Source organism: Grampus griseus (assembly GCF_964374135.1).
Source record: "Grampus griseus genome assembly, chromosome: 13".
In the NCBI taxonomy this organism is placed as follows: Eukaryota; Metazoa; Chordata; class Mammalia; order Artiodactyla; family Delphinidae; genus Grampus; species Grampus griseus.
The window spans coordinates 73,440,812-73,455,206 of NC_139007.1; positions in this window are offsets into that span (position 1 = coordinate 73,440,812).

The window sequence follows — 14,395 nt, forward strand, 5'->3', positions numbered from 1 at the left end:
TTCAGGAAAAAAAAGACACATGTCCATCTATGATAGAGCTGAGAAATAAATTGTAGTATATTAATGTGATTGAATACTATACAGCAATGAAAATGAATGAACTAGAGCTATATGCAAAAGTCTGTATGAATTCCACATAAATGTTGACTAAAAGAAACCAGACACAAAAGACTCCATTTTTATGGAATTCAGAAACAAGCAAAATTACCACGTGATGTTACAACATGAGGGTGGTGGGAAGTAGAAGATGACACAAAAATGGCTTCTGGAGGGGCTGACAATATTCTGGTTTTTTTTCTGGGTGGTGGGAGCATAGGAATAGAAATATGTTGAGTTGTGTCTTTTGATATGTACTCTTCATATACACACAACTTTTGCTTCATAAATACACATAAAAATGTACTCTATTTTCTGGGTATATATTTTATGTAAAATATGAAAATGAGCTTGAATTAAACACACCAAACTCATCAAACTTATGATACAATTGCATAGTTAGGGTGGTGAGTGTGACAAAGTTAGTGGGACCAAGGATGATGATTAAAGTGAAATTTTGCTACATCTGGGATGTTTTAATTTTAAAAAATAAAAAAAAAGAAGAAAAAAGGCTAGAAGAAAATAGAATATTAAGTTGACGATTCTGGTTGATGAAAATACATGTGTAGTATTTGTTCTATTATCCTTTGCTCTTTATTAGAACTTAAAAAATTTAGAGATATGAGAAAAACAAAACATTCTAAAGAGGAAAAACTTTTAAATAACTCACTTCTAAATCTGAGGGGAAATTCTCACATTTTTTTTTCTTAGATGAGCCACAGAGAGATGAAGTAATTTTTCTAAGAAATTTTAATGAGTAACATTTTTTTAAAATCTTCGTTAACCACTGAATTTGGAGAATAAAATGAAGCAGTAACGTTATTTATACCCATCACGCTATCCACCCACTGCTACAATATGCCTCAAAAATTCCCTGGACATTCACATTGTTGTTTGTTCTACTGTTAGTAATGAAACTGACATAATCTTGTTTGCTTGTAGGGACACAAAGGTCAGAGCTCACCCACTCTGGCTAACAGAGCTGCAGAAGCAGAGACTGGATTAAAAGGATGTGGAATGAGATGAATTTTAACTTTCTCCTCCCCCGAAGAAAAATAATATTTTACAAACAAGGTAGAAACATTGTGAACCCTCCGGGATTCTTAGATGTGAACTTCTGGAAAAGCCCGTGTTGGCCTGGGCAAACAGTCCACGAGTGCCAGAGGCTAAGCGGGATGTCTGCATACCAAGATGTGGAATAGCCCAGAGTATGCTCCTGCCAACACAATTGACTTCCCCGTCTCCACACCGAGATAAAGCCATCCTCAAGGAAGGATGCCAAAAATAGGAAGTCTTAAAATACAAAGGAAACAAACACTGTTTTTTCCTGACATTGATCCTCTTGACGTGGGCCACCAGGAGATAAGTTATTCCCCCCTAGAGAACATCTCCCAGAAAAAGAGAAAAAAATGCAACTTCACCTGTGAACTGATTTCAGACTGGACATTTCTGAGGTTCAGGGGCAGCCCTTTGATCATGGTCAAAAGCGACCAAATAGCTGGATTTCAGGCTTCAACACTTTTTCCTGTGCCCCCAACACCTCCTGTGGCAGCTTCTAATGTCTGTGATTTACAACCAATAATTAAGCTTTTTTTAAAAAACATCTTTATTGGAGTATAATTGCTTTACATTGTTGTGTTAGTTTCTGCTGTATTACAAAGTGAATCAGCTATATGTATACATATGTCCCCATATGCCCTCCCTCTTGCATCTCCCTCCCAAACACAGTAAGTTAAGCAAAATGAGAAGACAGAGAAATACGCAGCAGATGAAAGAGCAAATTCAAAACCCACCAGACCAAACAAATGAAGAGGAAATAGGCAGTCTACCTGAAATAATTAAGCTTTTAATTGTTATTCTTTTCCTGTGTGTTTGCTTAGAAGTGCAAACTGTGCTGTTCGTTGTTGACTTAGTTTGCTCGGCCTCGATGGAGGGCCAGCCAGAAACGAACAGCCGGACTCAACCGGTGGAAGGGCGAATTTGCGGTCAGGTCCACAGAATGTCTGTTCTGAAGAAAAGGGCCCCTGCATAAGTGATGAAACCGCATTGCGTTGGTTTGCTGGCTCGTGTTTTGTACAGGATTCTCTTTTTTCCTCTTGGCCGGAAGTTGCTTTTAGCACATTGTCTTAGGAGCAGAGGAAACTGGTCATCCAGCAGCTCCCTCTTTATTCTCCAAGGATTTGGTTTCTTGCTCTCAGATAGCCTCTCTCATGTACATTTTGGAAAATTTGAGAATAGATGCATCGGTCGGCTTCCAGGAGTGCTGCTCCTTGTTAAACTGCTCTCCACTCCTCCAGGTCTGGGCCAGCCCCTGCATCCTGTCCTCCACAGGGACCTCAGTGCCATGGCAACAGCTGCACAACTCATTTCTCCGGGCCCTTGTGTCTTTTGTCCAGATGGCTGCCAAGGAGCGGGGGAGAGAGGGGAAGGAAGAAGGAAGGAAGAGAAAGACAGAGAGAGAGAGAGAGAGAGAGGAGGGAAAAAAGAGAGCAGGAAGGAAAGGAGGAGGGAACTGGATGGGGCTGAGGATCCTGCAGTCCCCGGAGGTGAAGGAGAGGCAGACCAGTGGGTTGTGTGTGTAACCGTAAAGTAAGAAGCTAGTTTCTAAGGTCCCTGAAGACCGGCTCTGGAGGCAATCCCTGGGGAAATGTTTGAAAAACTAAACTTAAGTGGATTTTGAAGTGGTATTTTGGTAGGGGCAACAATCTCATGACCTTAGAGGGATGCTTCCTATTCAATCCATATCTATACTTGGCCAGTAGAAAATGTAGAGACCTGGCCAGTGTGGCCATCGGGGATGAATAGACTCGATGTTATGGCTTCAGGCTCAAACTCTGTACAACATGCCTTTGACCGTAGCTCCAACTTAAGCCAAAATTGGAAGCACCTTGACAATGGGAGGTCACAACGTAGTGAAGGATCAAAAATTGGACTGTTTGGTATTTGACATGAGGGAATAAACTGAAATGGCCAGTGACTGCTAGAGGGGGACCCACAGGGAAACCCAAAGCTCCACTTCTATTGCCAGAGGGACAGTCACAATGAGAAAAGGGAGCAGCAAAGCTGAGGTCCTATGGGATTCTTCAAAGGTGCCTATCACAGTGCATTCACAGCAGCCTTCCTGAATTCCACGAGTGGATTGCTGTAGGGACCACATACACATCGTATGTCATTTAGAATATGTGTGACTGGTTACCATGTAGCATTTTAAAGATCCGTTCTTTTCAGAAATCTCCTTAGAGATGGGGAAAAGTAGATCTGGAGGGATGGATGGAAGATTCTGAGCCCATGTTCAGATCTCACCTCCCTCTCTCCCTACTCTTGCCAATATCTTCCGTTGACCAAGCCCAGTGGGTATCAGCGAGCAAGGGAGCCCACTGGTGCAGCCCATAAGGGTCAGCTCCTGAGCACAGAGCAGGGTGACCAGAGCAGAGACGGCATCTAGAAGAGCAAAGGGAGACTATCTAGCACACTGCCTAGCTCGCTCTCCATCCCGGGGGATTCCCCCATAAGTGGACCTGGAGGCTGAAGAGACCGCTGCCCCTATGCCAGAGAGCGGACAGAGTTGGCATTTAGGCCCATCTCATGGCCATTCCATCTCATGACACCACTGCCCGCCCGCACTGACGTCTGCAAGCACCAGATGATGTCTCCAACAGACACCGGGAGAGGGCAAAGGGGTCTGCGGGGGCCACAGCTTGGCTGGGTCCATCCACCTTGCAGCAGTCCGAGGCCCGGAGCCCTGGGGAGAATTGGGTCAGCCATGGACAGGGAAACATCCATGCATCACGTCATTCTAGTGCCTCTGAAAGTCCTGACTCAAAACTCCCACCAAAAAGGCAAGCAGAAGCTTATAAAAGTCTTGCTACAGGCTCCACAACCATCCGGACCAAGTCCCATCCTCACGCTGCAATCGCGCAATCCTTTCTCACACCTTTGGCCTCACAGGTCCTTCTTGCTCCGCTGAGTTGATGACATAAGGATGTGGTGTTTCGTCACCCTCGAGTCTTGGTCAGACAAGAGCTTTGAGCTCTGGCTGTCTGGACCCCTTCACAGCCCCTTCATGGAGTCCTGAAGGAAAAAAGCCTCAGTCCTGAAGGAGTTCTGCATGCTGAGGTCTCCCCTCCTTGCCAGGTTCTCCCTCCATTCCACGTAACGAAATGTTAGAAACTAGAGCTGAGAGGAGCACACAGTTCTCTCATCCAATCTCTCCTTATCTGCAAGGATCTGAGGCTACAGGTTTGCACAGGGTCACACTGCCCATCAAGCTAGGCTGGTTCAGCACGGGTGGATCCCATGCCTAGCCCAGAGCTTTCTACCGGGCTGCACTTTCTCCAGATTTTCTAAGGAATGCATCCTTCGAGAAAAGTCATAGCTATGGCCTGATTTTGCCACTTTGGAGGACGTCATGGGACTCGCCCGACTGCAATCCCGTCTCATGTTCCCTCTTTTACCCCTCCTTCTCCCACTTTTTGTCATCACTGCCTCTCCTTCCATCTATGTGTTTCCCCATCCAATTGCTTGCAAGAGATTTTGAAAGAGTGGGGAGTGAGAAAAAGCCAAGAGAAGGCAAGACTGTGGAGGCGGGAGAGGGAGGAAGTACCCATAGAGCTGACTTTGTATTGTTGTACTTTGAATACATGACCTCATTTCCCAGGGAGTCTGTTTATGTGAATTTTTCTTTGCACTTTATAACAAAGTTCCCCACATTCCAAGGACTAGAAAGCCCATCCGGGTGCCCTCTCTTTAATTAAGTATACCACTCGATCCACTTATTGCCTCCGAAAATTTTTCCAGAGTGACTACATCTCTTCTTTGTTGAACAAGTCTGGAAGAGTGGGGTGGGACGGAGGATGGTGAGGGAAAGGAAAGGCAAGCTTAAAGCTGCTGCCCTGCCTGACCAGGTCCCCCAGTGACACCACACACCACTAGGCACAGCCCTTCCCCACCACGGCCTGTTCCCCTGCCCTGATGTCCACTGTTCCTCATTTCCCCAGGCCCCTCCTTTCACCCATTGGGGCTAGTTCCCTAAAAGACTGGGCCTTTGACCACTAATCTGCCCACAGATTGGTTTTGTCAATCCCTAAACTCCGTCTAGCTTTAACCTTCTCCAGATCAAAAGTAAATTAGTTGAGGGTGCTGTTTGCACATACACACACACACACACACACACGCACACACACACACACACACACACACACCCCAGCGCCTTCTTTATCAAATGTGCATTGTTACATTTTTATTTATACATGCATTGCTGTTTAACCGCAGTGGCAATTCTGACCTTGCTCACTTCAAGCCAATGGACAGAATCTCTAGTGCTGATGAGTAACAGGTATATTCAGACAGGTGAAGCCTTTCAGTGGGACTGCCTCTGCACCTTACCATGTAGTTGCTATACCATATGTGGGCCAGGGTGGTCTCAGTACTCCCTCTGGAGCCTAACTGCTTTTGATGACTGCTCTGATCAATAACAATGTGCGATTGGGCCATTCATATCCTCAAGGCAAGAAATGTGTCTTTCTTATTTTCCTGGTGTAGCAGCAATGTGTTTTACAGAGAACAGTCCTTCAGATTTTTCTGAAGCTAGAACAAAATTGCTCCCTAAGTATTGCAAGCAGATTCTTCTTTTAATGTAAAGGCTTGATTTTACATCAGAGCAGAATGTCTTTTTTAATGGGAAAAGCTTTTGGATTCGGCCATCTTAGTTCATTAATTCAATTATTCAATATCAACTAAGTGCCAACACTAGTTTCTAGGCTTGTGATGGTGAATAAGAGTCACTGCCTCCCCAAAGCTTGCAGCACAGTGACGTATAAATACAATCAAGGAACCAAACACATATATATTTGATTGTTCTGAAGGAAACAAATAGGATCCATGATGGATAACAACAGAGAAGCAGCAATTTAGACAAGGTGTTCATTGTTCATGGAAGGAGAGGACCTAAGGAATGAAAAGAATGTCGGTAAAACATGACATGGAAGGGAGGATGTCCCAAGCAAAGGAATGTTCCAAGCAAAGGAAACAACATGAACAAAGGGATGGGCTGCTATGGGGGAGGTTTACCTTTTTTTTTTTTTTAATAAATCTATTTAATTAATTTATTTATTTTTGGCTGCATTGGGTCTTCATTGCTGCACATGGGCTTTCTCTAGTTGAGGTGAGCAGGGGCTACTCTTTGTTGCAGTGTGCGGGCTTCTCATTGTGGTGGCATCTCTTGTAGAACATGGGCTGTAGGCGCGCGGGCTCAGTAGTTGTGGCTCGTGGGCTAGAGTGCAGGCTCAGTAGTTGTGGCGCATGGACCTAGTTGCTCCGTGGCATGTGGGATCCTCCCGGACCAGGGCTCGAACCTGTGTCCCCCGCATTGGCAGGCAGATTCTTAACCACTGCACCACCAGGGAAGCCCCCTGCAGGCGGATTCTTAACCACTGTGCCACCAGGGCAGTCCGGGGAGGCTTACCTTGTTCAAAGACACGAAGGGAGGTTTGCATGGCTGAAGTACAGCGTGTGAGGTAGGAGAATAGGATGTTGGAGAAGTAGACAGAGATTAGATCATGTAGCGCCATGAAAGTCATGCAAATGGGTGTGTATTCTATTCAAAATGCAAAGATAAAAATGGCTGCTGGAAAAAACAGGTCAGAAGGAGGCAGGGGTACATGATGGAGACCAGTGAGAGGCAAGTGCAAGGTCTAGGCAGGAGATGGCCACTTGGCCAGCGGGATGGAGAGAAGTAAACTGATATGAAGCACTTCGGCTCCTGAAGGAAAAGGTACAGTAGGAGTTGCTGAGGCATTCGATGTGGAGAAGGGAGGAATTGAGAATGAAATGCAGGTTTTTGACATGAAAAACTGAGTTCCTGGGGTACCATTCATGAAAACAGAAAAGGCTGGGAGAGTAGAAATTTGAAGAGAGCATGGCATGAGTAAGGATTTCCATTTTCAGGTGTACTTGAGTCATTCTAGGTCTAAACTTAGCCTATGCCTGTTAACTGGTGCTTGTTCCTGTGGATATATATGCGTGCTGTCTGAGCACTCTTTGCAGAAGAGGCGTGGTTTGGAAAGGAGGAATGCAGGAGAGCCAGCTCTTCACGCCAGCAGACTTGCTGCTGAGATGTCCCAGCGTGATTTGGTGTTTCACACAAGATGTTAAACCTGATCATTGTGAAATGTACTCTAGCCCCTGACTACACCCTGTGGAGGCGGAGGGGATGAAGGGAGGATCGCTAAAGTGAAGAGATACCCACACTCTCAGTCGTCCTCAGAAGTCAGTGTGAAGGCAGAACACAAGGACTTGGTGATGTCCCTCCTGGGTTATCATGTCCTGTCAACTTAAACATTCCACCTGTTATCTGACCTGGAGACTAATACTCAGCTCAGCTCTTGAAACAGCTACTAGACAATAGACTTCTACAAATAGTTCTGGGATAGGTATTATTTTTATACCAGGGACATATACATATAAATACCTAGATATAGATTTATAATTCATTTGAAACAAACTCTGATATTTCAATATATTTAAAAAATAATATCTATCTAAACGACCATTTAATATACAACCAGTAAACTTCCACTTCTTCAGCCAAATTGATTAAAAAAAAGACCACTTTGAATGAGTAAAAAGCTAAAATACAGAGACTTTAATCCACGTTGCAATCAACTCTAAGCAAATATTTACTTGTATCTACATTTCTAAGCAAACATTTTAGCAATCTTAATGAATAAGTGAACATTACATACAAGGGAACAATAAAGAAGGGGACTGACTTCTCATCAGCAACAATGCAGGCCAGAAAACAATATCACAACATCTTTACAGTGCCAAAACCAACAAACAAAAACTTATTTTAAAATGATATAGGCAAAGAAAGTATCTATCAAAAGTAAGTGATAAAACTACAGAAATCAAAAGAGTGTGATACTGGCACAAGACAGACATATAGACCAAAAAAATAAAACAGACAGCCCAGAAATAAATCCTCACATATATAGTTAAATAATTTTCAACAAAGTTGCCAGGACCATTCAATGGGGAAAAGTTAGTCTTTTCAATAAATGTTACTGGGAAAACTGGATATTCACATGCAAAAGAATAAAGTTGGACACAAAAATTATTCATGATGGATCAAAGACCTAGATGTAAGAGCTAAAGCTATAAACTCTTAGAAGAAAACAAGGGAAAGCTTCATGACACAGACTTGACAATAAATTATTAAATAAGTACTGTCAACCAAAGTAAAAATAGATAAATTGGACTACATAAAAATGAAAACTTCTGTACATCAAAGGACACAATCAACAGAGTGAAAAAGCAACCTACAGAATGGGAGGAAATATCTGCAAATCATGTATCTGATAAGGGAGATATATCTATATAGACATATAGATATAAATATATATCTCCTATATCTCCAGAATATAGAAAGAACTCCTACAATTCAACAACAACAAAAAAAAACCAAGCAACCCAATTTAAAAATGAGCAAAGGACTTGAAAAGACACTTCTTGAAGAAGATACACACATGGCCAACAAACACATGAAAAGATGCTGAACTAATTATTAGAGAAATACAAATGAAAATCACAATGAGATATCAGCTCACACCCATTAGGATGGCTGCTATAAATAAATAAATAAATAAATAAATAAATAAATAAATAAATAAATAAATTCAAAGTATCAAGTGTTGGCAAGGATGTGGAAAAATTGAAACCCTCATGCACTGTAGGTGGGTATGTGAAATGATGTTGCTGCTTAGGAAAACAGTATGGCAGTTCCTCAAAAATGAAAAATAGAATTACCATATGATCTAGCAGTTCCACTTCTTGGTATATAGCCAAAAGAATTGAAAACAGGGTCTCCAAGAGATTCGTATACCATGTTCATAGCAGCATTATTTATAGTAGCCTAAAACAGCCCAATTGTCCATTGATGGATAAGCAAAACGTGGTATATACATACAATGGAATATTATTTGGCCTTAAAAAGGACAGAAATTCTGATGCATGCTACAACTTAGATGAATCTGGAAGACATTATGCAAGATGAAATAAGCCAGTCACACACACACACACGCACACACCACACACAAAAAACATACTATATGATTCTTCTTATATGGGGTACCTAGAGTAATCAAGTTCATAGAAACAAAAAGTAGAATGGTGTTTGCCAGGGGCTGGAGAGAGGGAGGAATGGTGAGTTGTTCCTTAATGGGTACAGAGTTTCAGTTTTGCAAGATGAAAAGTGTTCTGGAGATTGACTGCACAACAATGTGAATGTACTTAACACTATTGAATTGTACACTTAAAATAGTTAAGATGGTAAATTTTATGTTATGTGTATTTTACCACAATGAAAAATAAAAAAAAAAAAAAGCAATATGCATTTTCTGGGAAAAAATGCTGAGAGGTTTTGTCTCTAGCACAAGTCCACTATTAAAAATACTAAAAGAAGTTCTTCTGGCTAAAGGGAAATGCCATCAGATGACAACTTGGATCCACACACAAAAAAAGAAGAACACAGGAAATAGTAATTTTAACTATTTTTTCTTTTCTTAATTTCTTGAAGAGATCACTGAACTATTGAAGGCAAAAATAATAACAGTATACTGTGGGCTTTATAAAAAGGTAAAATGTAAGACAACACTAGAATAAAGAAAGAGAGTGAATGGAAGTTATACTATTTTAAAGTTTTTAATACATGAAGTAGTATACTATTAATTCAGGATAGATTGTAGTAATTTAAGGAACGATAATAGTGAAATCTTCAAAGCAACAATTAAAAAATGAAACAAAGAGGTACAGGCAATGTGCCAACAGATGAGAAAAAATGGAATACTACACAATGCACAATTAATCAAAAAATAGAGAAGAAAATAGGAAAAACAACAAAGAAGATGTAGAAAACAGCAAAATGGAAGTCTTAAATATGAGACATTTCATATGAATAATAAAATGATAAAAGATTTTATAATTTTAAAATAATCAGTTCATCAAGAAGAGGTAACAATCTTAAATATATATGCACCTAATAACAGGGCTTCAAAATACATGAAGCAAAAAGAGAAATAGATTAGTTCATGAATATAGTTTGATATTTTAACACTGCTCCACAATAGTTGTTAGAGCAAATGCACAATACTCTCAATTTGACCTAACTGACATTTACAAAATACTCTACACAAAGAATATTCACATTCTTGCAAGTGCATGCAGAACATTTTCCAGGGTAGACCATATGTTGGGCCATTAAAAAGACTATAAATTTAAAACATGCAAAGTATGTTCTCTAATCAAACTGAAATTATTCGAAATCAATAACAAAAAGATATCTGGAGAATCTCCAAATATTTGGAAATTGGACTGTGAGATACAGCTAAAACAGTGAAATAGAAAAACAACAGAGAAATTTAACAAAACAACAAGCTGGTTCTGTAAAAAGATCATTAAAATTGATACACTCAAGCTGGATTGATCAAGGAAAAAAAAAAGAGAGAAGACACAAATGACCAACATGACGTGTAGAGAAAAGACATTAGTACAGATACTACAGATATTAAAAGCAAATAAGACAATAATATGAACATGTTTAGTCCAATAAATTCTGCAACCTACATAAATTGGACAAATTCCTTGGAATACACAAATTATCAATGCTAACACATGAAGAAATAAAATACCTGAATAGCCCTATATCAGTAAAAGAAATTGATTTTATACTTAACTTTCCCACGAAGAAAACTCCAGATCTAGATTCTATCAAATATGTAAAGAAGATATTATATCTATCTCACAAACCTCTTCCAGGAAATAGAAAAGTATTAAATACTTCCAAACTCAGTTTATGAGGGCAGCATTACTATGATATGAAAAGTAAACAAAAATGTAACAATGAAAGAAAACGACGGACCTATATTCCTCATGATCATAGATGTAAAAATCCTTAACCAAATATTAGCACATCAATTCCCAGAAATATATAAAAAGATAACATATTATGACCAATGGGGGCTTATTCCAGGAATACATGATTGGTTTAACAGCTAAAAACCAATCAATGTAAGTCATCATAGTAACAGAATAAAGGAGAAAAACCATATGATCATACCAATAGACATACCAAAATCATTTAACAAAATTCAATACCTATTTGTGTTAAAAAAAATTAAAGAATGAGAAATAGAAGGAAATTTCCTTAATTTGATATGAGTAAAAGCTTACAATTACCATCAAACTTAATGGTAGAAGCCTGGATATTTTCCCCTTATGACTGAGAACAAAGCCAAGATGTCTGCTCTTACAACTTTCATTCAACAGTGCACTGGATGTTCTAGCCAGTTCAATAAGGCAAGAAAAAAAATTAAAGTCAATTAGATTGAAAAGAAAAATTTTAAACCCTCTTTATTCACAGATGATGTGAATGTGCCATAGAAAATCCTATGAAACCTATAAAGAAATACCAGAATTAATAAGAGAATTTAGAAAAGTCACAGGATATTTAGTACACAAAACGTAATTTTATTTCTATATTCTAGCAGCAAACAATTGAAAAACACAATTTAAAAAACAATAGCATTTATTTTGGCATCAAAAAATAAAACACTTCAGGACAATTTAACAAAAATATGAACAAGACCTGCATACCGTAAACTACAACGCTTTGCAGAGAGAAAATTTTTAAAGAGCTAACAAGTGGAGAAATATATTTGTGAACTGAAGGTCTCAATACTGTTAAGATATCAATTCTCCCCAAATTGATTTGCAGATTTAACATTATTCCTATTAAAATTCCAGCAAGATTTTTGTACAACTTGACAAGCTTAATCTAAAATTTATGTGGAAATACAAAGTACCTAGAATAGGTCCTTGAATATTGATCTATCACATATTGTTTCAAAAAACAATTTTGAAAAACAAGAACAAAGGTAGAGGATTTACAATATTAGATTTTCAAAAATTACTTTAAAGCAACAGTTATCAAGACCATACACCAGTTCTGGCATAAGGATAAACAAATAGATCAATAGAAAACAATAGAGAGTCTAGAAATATTATATACACATATATATTGTCAACTGATTTTCAGTGATACCAAAGGAATTCCATGAGGAAAGGATAGTCTTCAACAAATGCTGCTGAAAAACCTGGCTATTCCTATGGCTGGGAAGGGGGGGAAATAAATCCTGACTCATATTTCACATCATATACAAAAATTAATTTGAAGTGAATTATAGTCCAAAGTACAAGAACTAAAACTTTTTTACGTTCCAAAATAAAACAGGAAAAAACAATTATCGTGTTAAGCAAAGATTTCTTAGGACACAAAAACCACAAAAGAAGAAACAATGATAAATTAGACAACTAAAATTTAAAACTTTTGCCCTTCCGAATGCATGATTAAGAATACAAAAATGCATAACACAGACTGGGGAAAACATAGGCAAGAAATGCACAGTACTCTCAATTTGACCTAACTGACATTTACAAAATACTCTACACAAAGAATATTCACATTCTTGCAAGTGCATGCAGAACATTTTCCAGGGTAGACCATATGTTGGGCCATTAAAAAGACTATAAATTTAAAACATGCAAAGTATGTTCTCTAATCAAACTGTATTGTACAATCAAACTTGTATTCAGAGTGTGTAAACAACTCTTACAACTCAACAATAAGAAGATAACCTGATTTTTTTTAAAGGGACAGGTTTCACTAATGATTCACCAAAGAAGATATGGAAAATAAGCATATGAAAAAACATCATTGAAAGAAATAAAAATTAAAACAACACGATACTAGTATACATCCTCTAGAATAGCTAAAATTAAAGACTGGCAACACCAAATGTTGGCAAGTGTATTCGAAATCAATAACAAAAAGATATCTGGAGAATCTCCAAATATTTGGAAATTGGACTGTGAGATACAGCTAAAACAGTGAAATAGAACAGGAACTCTCATACACTGCTGGTGGGAATGCAAGATGATACAATCACTTTTGGAAATATTTTGGTGACTTTTTATAAAGTTAAATACACACTCATACCATAAATTCCACAATTAGGCATTTACCCAAGAAAAATAAAATCTTATGTCTACAACAACACTTGGACATGAATACTGATGGAAGCCTTATTCATAATTGTCAAAAAGTGGAAGTTACTCAAATTCCCATCAACAGATGAATAAACAAAATACAGTTTATTCCTATCCTTGAATACTACTCAGCAAAAAAAAGCAATAAAGTATTGATACACACAACCTGCATTAATCTCAAAATCAATGTACTTTTGTTCACAAAAGAAGCCACAAATGGGTATATACTATTTGGTTTTATTTTGTTAAATAATTGGAGAGGCAAAACTACTTTATAGAGACAGAAAGCTGATCAGTGGTTGCCTGGTATCCAAAATGAGAAGCATTCACTGCAAGGGGGCAACAAACTCTGGGGTAATGGAAATATTCTATATCTTGATTAGATGGTGGCTACACAGGTGTACACATGTTCAAACACATGGAGCCTAAAATGGGTACATTTTATTGTAGGCAGATTGTACCTCAACATATTTGAATTTAAAAGAGGAAAACAACACACATTGAGATATTGCCTGACACCTACTTGAATGGCTAAAATTAAATAAAAAGTACGGACAATACTAAGTGTCAGCAAGTATGAGAGCAACTGAACATTCATCCATTGCTGATGAGTGTGTAAATTGGTAAAATCATTCTGGAAAACTGCTTTGCATTGATCATATGTGTAACCTTTGACACAGAAATTCCTTTTCTAAATACATCTAATAGAAATGTGTACATATATGCACCAAAAGAATGCTCATAGCAGCAATAGCTTAAAACTGGAAACAATCTAATTGCCCATAAATAGTAGAATGGATTAAAAACTAGTGGTATATTCACATGACGGAATACTATCCAGCAATGAAAATGACTGAACAGCTCATACATTCAAGAAACAGGTGAATCTCATAAACCTGGTTTTGAGGGAAAGAAGTCAGATACAGAAGGCTGCATATACTGTAATATTTCATGTACATAAAAATTTAAAATATGTAAAATTAATCCAGGATGTTGGAAGTCAAAATAGCCAATTTCTTTTGAAGAAAAGGGAAGGGAATATGAGAGGAGCTTCTGAGAAGATGGTAACCTATTTCGTGACCCAGGCTGTTACTAGAGTGTGTTCACTCACTGGGTATACAATGATGGTTTGTGCCCTTTTTGGTGCGTATGCCATATGCATTCATACAAAAAAACTTTTTAAAACGGAATCATAAGT